General features: G+C 47.3%; 1 long non-coding RNA gene across 1 annotated transcript; it reads left to right on the top strand.

Moving 5' to 3' along the window:
- Positions 1–400: 400 nt before the first annotated feature.
- Positions 401–2735, top strand: LOC119303361. The gene is made up of 3 exons (XR_005147890.1): positions 401–846; positions 1125–1214; positions 2470–2735. It is a non-coding gene; the product is annotated as an uncharacterized LOC119303361 (long non-coding RNA).
- The last annotated feature ends 4797 nt before the right edge of the window (positions 2736–7532 follow it).

Below are 7532 nucleotides of genomic sequence, written 5' to 3'. Positions count from 1 at the left end.
AAAATCATTGTCTTTATTATCACCAACAACTCTCCCATCTCACTACTAGGAAAAGCTTATAGATAGACGCTTACTAGTAGCGAGGGTTTATACCCCTCGCTATTGCTACTTACTAGTAGCGCGAGTTTTTACCCCTCGCTACTACTAAGTTGATAGTAATAACATGGGTTTTTAACCCTCGCTACTACTAAGCGGTCTCTACCGTGTCCCCCGAGACATAGCATAGTAGTAGTAAGGGATATAAAACCACGCTACTACTAAGTTGATATAGTAGCGCGGTGTATAAACTCCAAGCTACTACTATGTGGTCTGCATCGTGCCTCCCGCGACAGGCCGTAGTAGCAGCTTGGTGTATAAACACAGCTCTACAACTATAGAACCACACACGTAGCTCGTGGAGGCACCGTTACCAGCCAAGTTCCCCTCCGCCTCGCCTGACCACTCCGCCCGCTCTTCCTCTCCCTTTTCCCAAATCCCCGGCGCCGCCGCCCGCCGTCCACACCAAGCACCACCCGTCCGCCACCGCCACCGCCTCCCTCTGCCTCTCAACCCGCACGGGCCACCTCCCCCAGCGCCCCGTCCCCCTCGCCGTCTCCTCCGGCGAACGGGGTCGGCCCCGCGGCGCCGACGCGGGGCGATGTGTACCTGGGGCGGCAGCTCGTGGCCGCGGCCGCGATGGGTGGCCGCACGTGTGCGCCGGAGGAGGACGCTGAGAGGCGCCGCCGCCGCAAGGAGAAGCGGAGGGCCCTGGCCAAGAAGACGCCCTCCGGCGTCGGCTGCGGCGCCCCGCTGCACACCGGCGAGGAGGGGTCCCCCGGCCACGTCGAGCCCGCCACCTACGACCTGGTAAGCAGGCGCATCCACGGGCTCAGCTCGCTGCCATTTTCAGTGTGTTCATCGGCTTATCAGAGCATGGACTAACATGACATGATGTGGGAGGAGTAAAAAAAATTTCCCGTTCGCCCGTCGTCGCTGTCAGCAGTGAAAATTCGATGCCAAATCACACCTGGTGGCTGATGTAGTGTCTGCACAGGAAATGAAATTCTAAAGTGGTAATTTGTTTATCTTGACTGTATGATTGCTGGACATGACAACATTGTCTTGTTTGTATCCTGTGTGAGCAGAAGAAGAGGCACAACCAACTGAAGACCGTGCTATGCGGGCGGTGCAAGCTACTGTCGCACGGAAGGTGTTTGACAAAATGACCAAGTAAGGTAAGAGTGGCTTTCATAGTTCTAGTACTACTTGGTGTTTTTGTTTCTCTCTGTAATGTACTAATGTGAGTCTAACATTTCCCTAAAGAAAGAAAGCTTCAACTTCACCGTGGCACTCACCACTAACTACCTACCTTGTCCTGTCACGTAACTGAATATAGGGTCAGTTGATGCCAAAGTGATTGAACAGTTAGAATACAGCTGCATTGTAGTGAAAAACGCACTAATTTGCTATGCAGTTTATGTTTTTTGCATTACACAACCCTAAGATTTTAATTCAGAAGTAAAAGTCAGTTTCAATTACAGGACGTATCACACAAGGACGTGCATCATTGTTCACGACACCATACATCTGAAAATAAGCCATAGGTCAGTAAAAGAATACAAGGCCGCAGTCTAGTCAATTATAGACAAAACAAGAAGCAAATCTAATTTTAACACTGTTGGTACAGGGAGAGAGAGAAAGATATGTTTCCTATGGATCAAGAGCTCGCTCTGGGAAAGGGCACAGTCCCATGTAGCAATTTCCTTCCCCATGGTACTCACGAAGCCTACTGCCTTTTTTTAAGAAAAAGAAGCAAGCACGATGCATAGATCAGATTATCAAGGGAACAATGATCCCTTTGCCAATATATGCTTCCAATGGATAGATGGATACGATACTACTAATCAAAAAGAGAATGAGAGAGCACATTAGTTTGATATGACAAAACCAGTCCTGGATATGGTCATGGAACTATGTTTTGACTATAGCAGGGAAAGTAGTAGCCACTCCTCTTTGCACGGGACATAGAGTTTCAGTATTTTTTACAAAAAAGTATCATGGACACTAAAGCAAGTATTGAAGATGCTTTTCTGAAATTCATCTACATAAACTTCAGACTTGTAGATGGGAGTTAATTTTAGTGATCTGAATTAAACTGTCCTTTGTAAATTTCGCAATGGAGTTGGAATGCCCTTCGTTATCCTTATCTGGAACAAGTCAGAACCATGATACCTAAGAAATTGTGCTCTAGGCTTTTGTCATGTGGTTTGTACTGAAACTTACAAGTCAGAACCATGATACCTAAGAAATTGTGCTCTATGCTTAGGGGATTGGGGGAGGGATGCGGCGAGAGAGACGGTATTGGGGGAGAAGCACATAATGTCTACTGAAATTTAATTTTATTTATTCCCGTAGCTACTGTACATCACAACATGCAAGGAAATATATGTCTGCTGAAATTTTATTTTATTTGTTCTTTGCTCTTTACAGAAATCTTGGATTCATAAATGGGAGAAGCACATAAGGGAGAAGAAGATGATTGCAAGGATGGAGAGGGAGCAAATCATTTGGAGGGATAGAATGCCACAGTTTGGCGTTTTTATGCATTTTTGTTTGCTTTCAACTGTGTTTGCACTAGCTGGGACTATAGATTGGTGCTTGTGGGTAACTAGTAGTGTTGATTACATTTTGTAGTTGATTACTATAAGGTTTATTTGGTGGAAGATTATATGTTCAGATCCAATATGCTATTTAATATCCCTTTGATCTTGAGCATGATTATCATTTGTGAGTAGTTACTTTTGTTCTTGATGTCACGGGAGAAATCATGTTGCAAGTAATCATGTGAACTTGATATGTGTTTGATATTTTGATAGTATGTATGTTGTGATTTTCTTAGTGGTGTCATGTGAACGTCGACTACATGACACTTCATCATATTTGGGCCTAAAAGAATGCATTATGGATTAGTTATTAGATGATGGGTTGCGAGAGTGACAGAAGCTTAAACCCTAGTTTATGCGCTATTCCGTAAGGGACCGATTGGATCCAAAAGTTTAATGCCATGCTTAGAATTTATTCTTAATACTTTTCTCGTAGTTACGGATGCTTGTGTGAGGCTTAATCATAAGTAGGAGGTTTGTTCAAGTAAGAACAACACCTAAGCACAGGTCCACCCATATATCAAATTATCAAAGTAGCGAACACAAATTGATTCAATATGGTGAAAGTGACTAGATGAAATTTCCGTGTACCATCAAGAATGATTTTCTTACTATAAGAGACCGTTTTGGCCTGTCATTTGCCTCAAAAGGATTGGTCTACCTTGCTGCACTTCTGTTACTATTATCGTTACTTGCTCGTTACAAATTATCTTGCTACCAAATTACTCTATTACTTACAATTTCAGCACTTGCAGGCATTGCCTTGCTGAAAATCACTTGTCATTTCCTTCTGCTCCTCGTTGGGTTCGACACTCTTACGTATCGAAAAGAGCTACAATTGATCCCCTATACTTGTGGGTCATTAGCAATCATGCATATATGAGATCAAACAAGACTCAAATAACTTTCATTGATAAAAAGATAGATCTGATCATAAACTCAAAATTCATCAGATCTCAACAAACACATCGCAAAAAGAGTTACATCATATGGATCTCCAAGAGACCATTGTATCAATAATCAAAAGAGAGATGGGAAACCATCTAGCTACTAACTACGGACCCGTAGGTCTACGAAGAACTACTCACGCATCATCGGAGAGGCACCAATGGACATGATGAACCCCTCTGTGATGGTATCTAGATTGGATCTGTGGTTTCTGGAACTTGCGGAGGCTGGAATTGATGTTTCGTCGACTCCCCTAGGGTTTTTAAAATATTGGGATATTTATAGAGCAAAGAGGTTGTTCGGGAGGCATCCTAGGTGGGCACAACCCACCAGGTCGCGCCTGGGCCTCCAGGCGTGCCCTGGTGGGTTGTACTCCCCTCGGAGCACCCCCCCCCCAGGTGCTTCTCCGGCCCACTGGATGTCTGCTGGTTCGAAAAAAATTCACAAAAAGTTTCGCTGCGTTTGGACTGCGTTTGGTATTGATTTCATGCGATGTAAAAAACATGCAGAAAACAGCAATTTGCACTTGGCACTATGTCAATAGGTTAGTACCAAAAATGATATAAAATGATTATAAAACATCCAAGAATGATAATATAACAACATGGACAATAAAAAAAATATAGATACGTTGGAGACGTATCAGAGCAGTTATGGAAGTTGGATATCTTCTAAAATGCATAATTGTGGTTCTTGTTTTCTTTGGTCTTGCTATTCTAGCAAAGATTTGGTGAATTCTTATGTATCCAATGTCGTTGAAAAAGCAAAGAAATATATTTTCTTGTGTCAAATTGAATTGCAAATTCTAGATTTGCGGGCCGGCGGGAGCGACGCCCGAGCAGACCCCACAAAGCCGACCCGTAAAATAGCATATTCCATGAACTGCAAAGCAGACTCTGCGGCCGCCCGTGCCGGCCAGCAAAGCGGTTTTTCCATGAATCGCAAACATGTTTTGCGGGTCGGCATTATACGGGGTCTGCTAGACATGCTCTTACATCCTCTTCCCCCGACGAGACGGCTTCCATCCCATTCCATGGCGGCGCACCCTCCACGCTGGCAGCTTCCCTCTCCCTCTAATCCTTGCTCCACCGCCCTCCCTTAGGACCCTCGCCATGACCGTGCACTCCTAGCTCCCTGCCACGGTAGAGACCTCCACTGCTCGACCCTGCTGGATCCGCCCATCGCTGGTTCCCTCGCCATCGCCACTCTCCTGTCACAGCCGCCGTCCATTGCTCCGCCACCATCAGTGAGTAGGGCGAGATGATGGCCAGCCCCCGCCGTTGCTGCCCCTACTCGCCCGCGTCCGGGCCACTGGACGACGGCGACCTCCTTCGCGAGATCCTCCTCCGCCTCCCTCCCTTACCATCCTCCCTCCCCCGCGCCGCCCTCGTCTGGAAGTGTTGGCGCCGCCTCGCCTCCGACCCGGCCTTCTCCAAGCGCTTTCGCATCCACCACCGTCACAACCCCGCCCTCCTCGGTTTGTTCGGTAGTCATCCCGGCGCTCCCTTCGAACCTACTCTGCAAGCGCCCAATCATGTCCCGCCCGACCGCTTCTCCTTCAAGTCCGACCACCACGACGCCCGCTATAGCTTCCGGTTCCTTGGATGCCGCCATGGCCTCGTATTAGCCTTGGACCACAGGCTGATCCGTCTCCTTGTGTGGGACCCCGTCACCGGCGACTAACACAGCATGGTCGTTCCCCCGCGGTTCCATCCCAAGGACACCGATTCCTTGTTTGGACCACGGGCCACCGACATCAACGGGGCGGTGCTTCGTGCTGCCGGAAACGTCCACCACTTCCTGGTGGTCTTGCTAACGGCGGACGACGACCACAAATGACAAAGACAAGCTTTGGCCTGCGTTTACTCGTCGGAGACTGGCGTGGGGCAAGGTCATCTCAACATCCATTGCTTTCAAGGTTATTAACTTCTTTCCCCGCAGAGTTTCTAAGGAGCGTGTTGTGTTGGTTGGGGGTTCCCTTTACTAGACACTTAGGATGCGTTTGGTTGAAGGTGTGGTATAAATGGTTTGGGACCGTCCAATTTTTTTGGGATTGGACCATTCAATTCATGTATTTGGCTGAATATAAGAGATGAGCTAATTATTTAGGATGGGACCACCAGTCATGCTCGCATGGTCATGCATGCAAAGGGTGGCCATTTGATTCGACTGTATTTTTTGGGTGGAACGGTTCAGCATCTTGGAGGCATATTCTCTTTTTTGACTCAAACCATTCAAGTGCTTTATAACCAAACATGTCCATTTTTTGGATGATCCCAACCCATCTGTGGCCACCCTTGCAACCAAACGCACCCTTACCGGGGTTCCAAGACACGGCTTAAGATTTATTTTTCTCGAGTTTGATTTGGGGAGAGACAAGCTAGATTTGGTACAGGTGCCACAGTTGGTGGGTGAATGTTATAAAATGACTGCCATGCGGGAAGATGGCGGTGGGCTAGGTTTGCTCGCCGTGTCACACTTCACTGCTAAATTATGGAAGAGGGAGGCAGATCTGATGGTGTTGCCTCATGGGAGTTGCAAAGAACTATTGATCTGAATAAGCTTCTATCTCTGAACTTAGAGAAGGGCCACAGGATGACACTATGATTTGCCGATGACAATAATTTGCTGGTCCTGGGCACCATTTTCGGCCTCTTCACCGTCCAGCTTCAATCATTGAAGTTCAAGAAACTTTCTGAAAACAAACGTCTTTCTCCCCATCTTCCATTCGAAAGTATCTACACCGGAGGTAATAGCATCTCATTAGAATGCCTCCGCACTTTGCCAAGTTAATGTTTGATGAATTAGGACCCTTCCCCATTTCCTATTTGTACACATGCTCATGCCTGCACAGAGATGATAATGCTATCACGCTAAGTAGAAGCAAATAAAGTGCCTACCAGATGTAGGCAAGTTAAGACATTTATGCTATCCTACTTGATGATCATTTTATCTTTACACATGCGAGATGTAGGAAAATTAAGACTGCTAATATTAGAAGGCAAATTACCTATTATTGTTCCATGGTTCAGTTGTTGGTTGATTTGTGTAATAATACTAATGTGGAGATGGTTCAACTTTGACAATTTTGAATCTATTGTTTTTTGTTTTAGTCCTTTAAAATATAATGAGAACAAGTCGTGATTGAATGCTACAAGTTGGTTTGACTGGTGATATTGCTTGCTCTGCAGGAATCTGTAGTTAGGGTGTGTTTTGTTGCCCGCATTAGGCCGAGCCTGGCCCGCACAGAAAGAAAGTGGCCCGTTTGGTTGCATGCGTTCATTGTGCGGCCCGCATCGCTCGAACCTTAAAGCACGTCCAGGCCAGGCCCAGGAGAAACGTCCGAATTGGTAGTACCTCGCGAGCCTGGCTCATGCGAGGCAGGGGAGGGCGGCGTGCTTCTCCCCTCGTGCGAGCAGGGGAGATGGCGCGAGCTCGCCCGTGTCGCCGAAAAATCGGCAGGAGGATTTCGGCTCACCCCCCGCCGAGTCCACCCCTATTTAGCCCCTCCCTCACCGCCCCAACTCCCGCCACCATTCTCCCTTCGTTCGAGCTTTCCCGCCGGCGCGCATCGGCACCGACGAGCAGGTAAGCGGCGCATCTTCACCGGCCGGCGGTCCACGGCATCGGCGCTTCTTCACCGGTCGGCGTTGATCTTCCACGACCGCCCCCCTCGTCCTCAAGCTGCAGCCATGGCCTCTGTGAGTTCAATCCCCTTTCTCTCTGTTCCTTCTAGCTAGATCTGAGCTGCAGCTAGGGTTTGATCTAGATGCATGGTCAATTAGTGGTCTGATCTGTGAGCTGCTATGGTTGATTGCTATGCTACGATTGCAATTTGTGGTAGGGCTACATGTTCAAGCATGTGGTAGGCTAGATTAGTAGTAGAGTTTGAAGTTGAACCTTGTGCTTGCGTTGAATCATGCTTAGATCTGTGATTTGTAG

The sequence above is a fragment of the Triticum dicoccoides genome, chromosome 5A (genome assembly GCF_002162155.2).
Source record: "Triticum dicoccoides isolate Atlit2015 ecotype Zavitan chromosome 5A, WEW_v2.0, whole genome shotgun sequence".
NCBI classification, from domain to species: domain Eukaryota; kingdom Viridiplantae; phylum Streptophyta; class Magnoliopsida; order Poales; family Poaceae; genus Triticum; species Triticum dicoccoides.
This window is presented reverse-complemented; position numbering and strand designations above follow the sequence as displayed.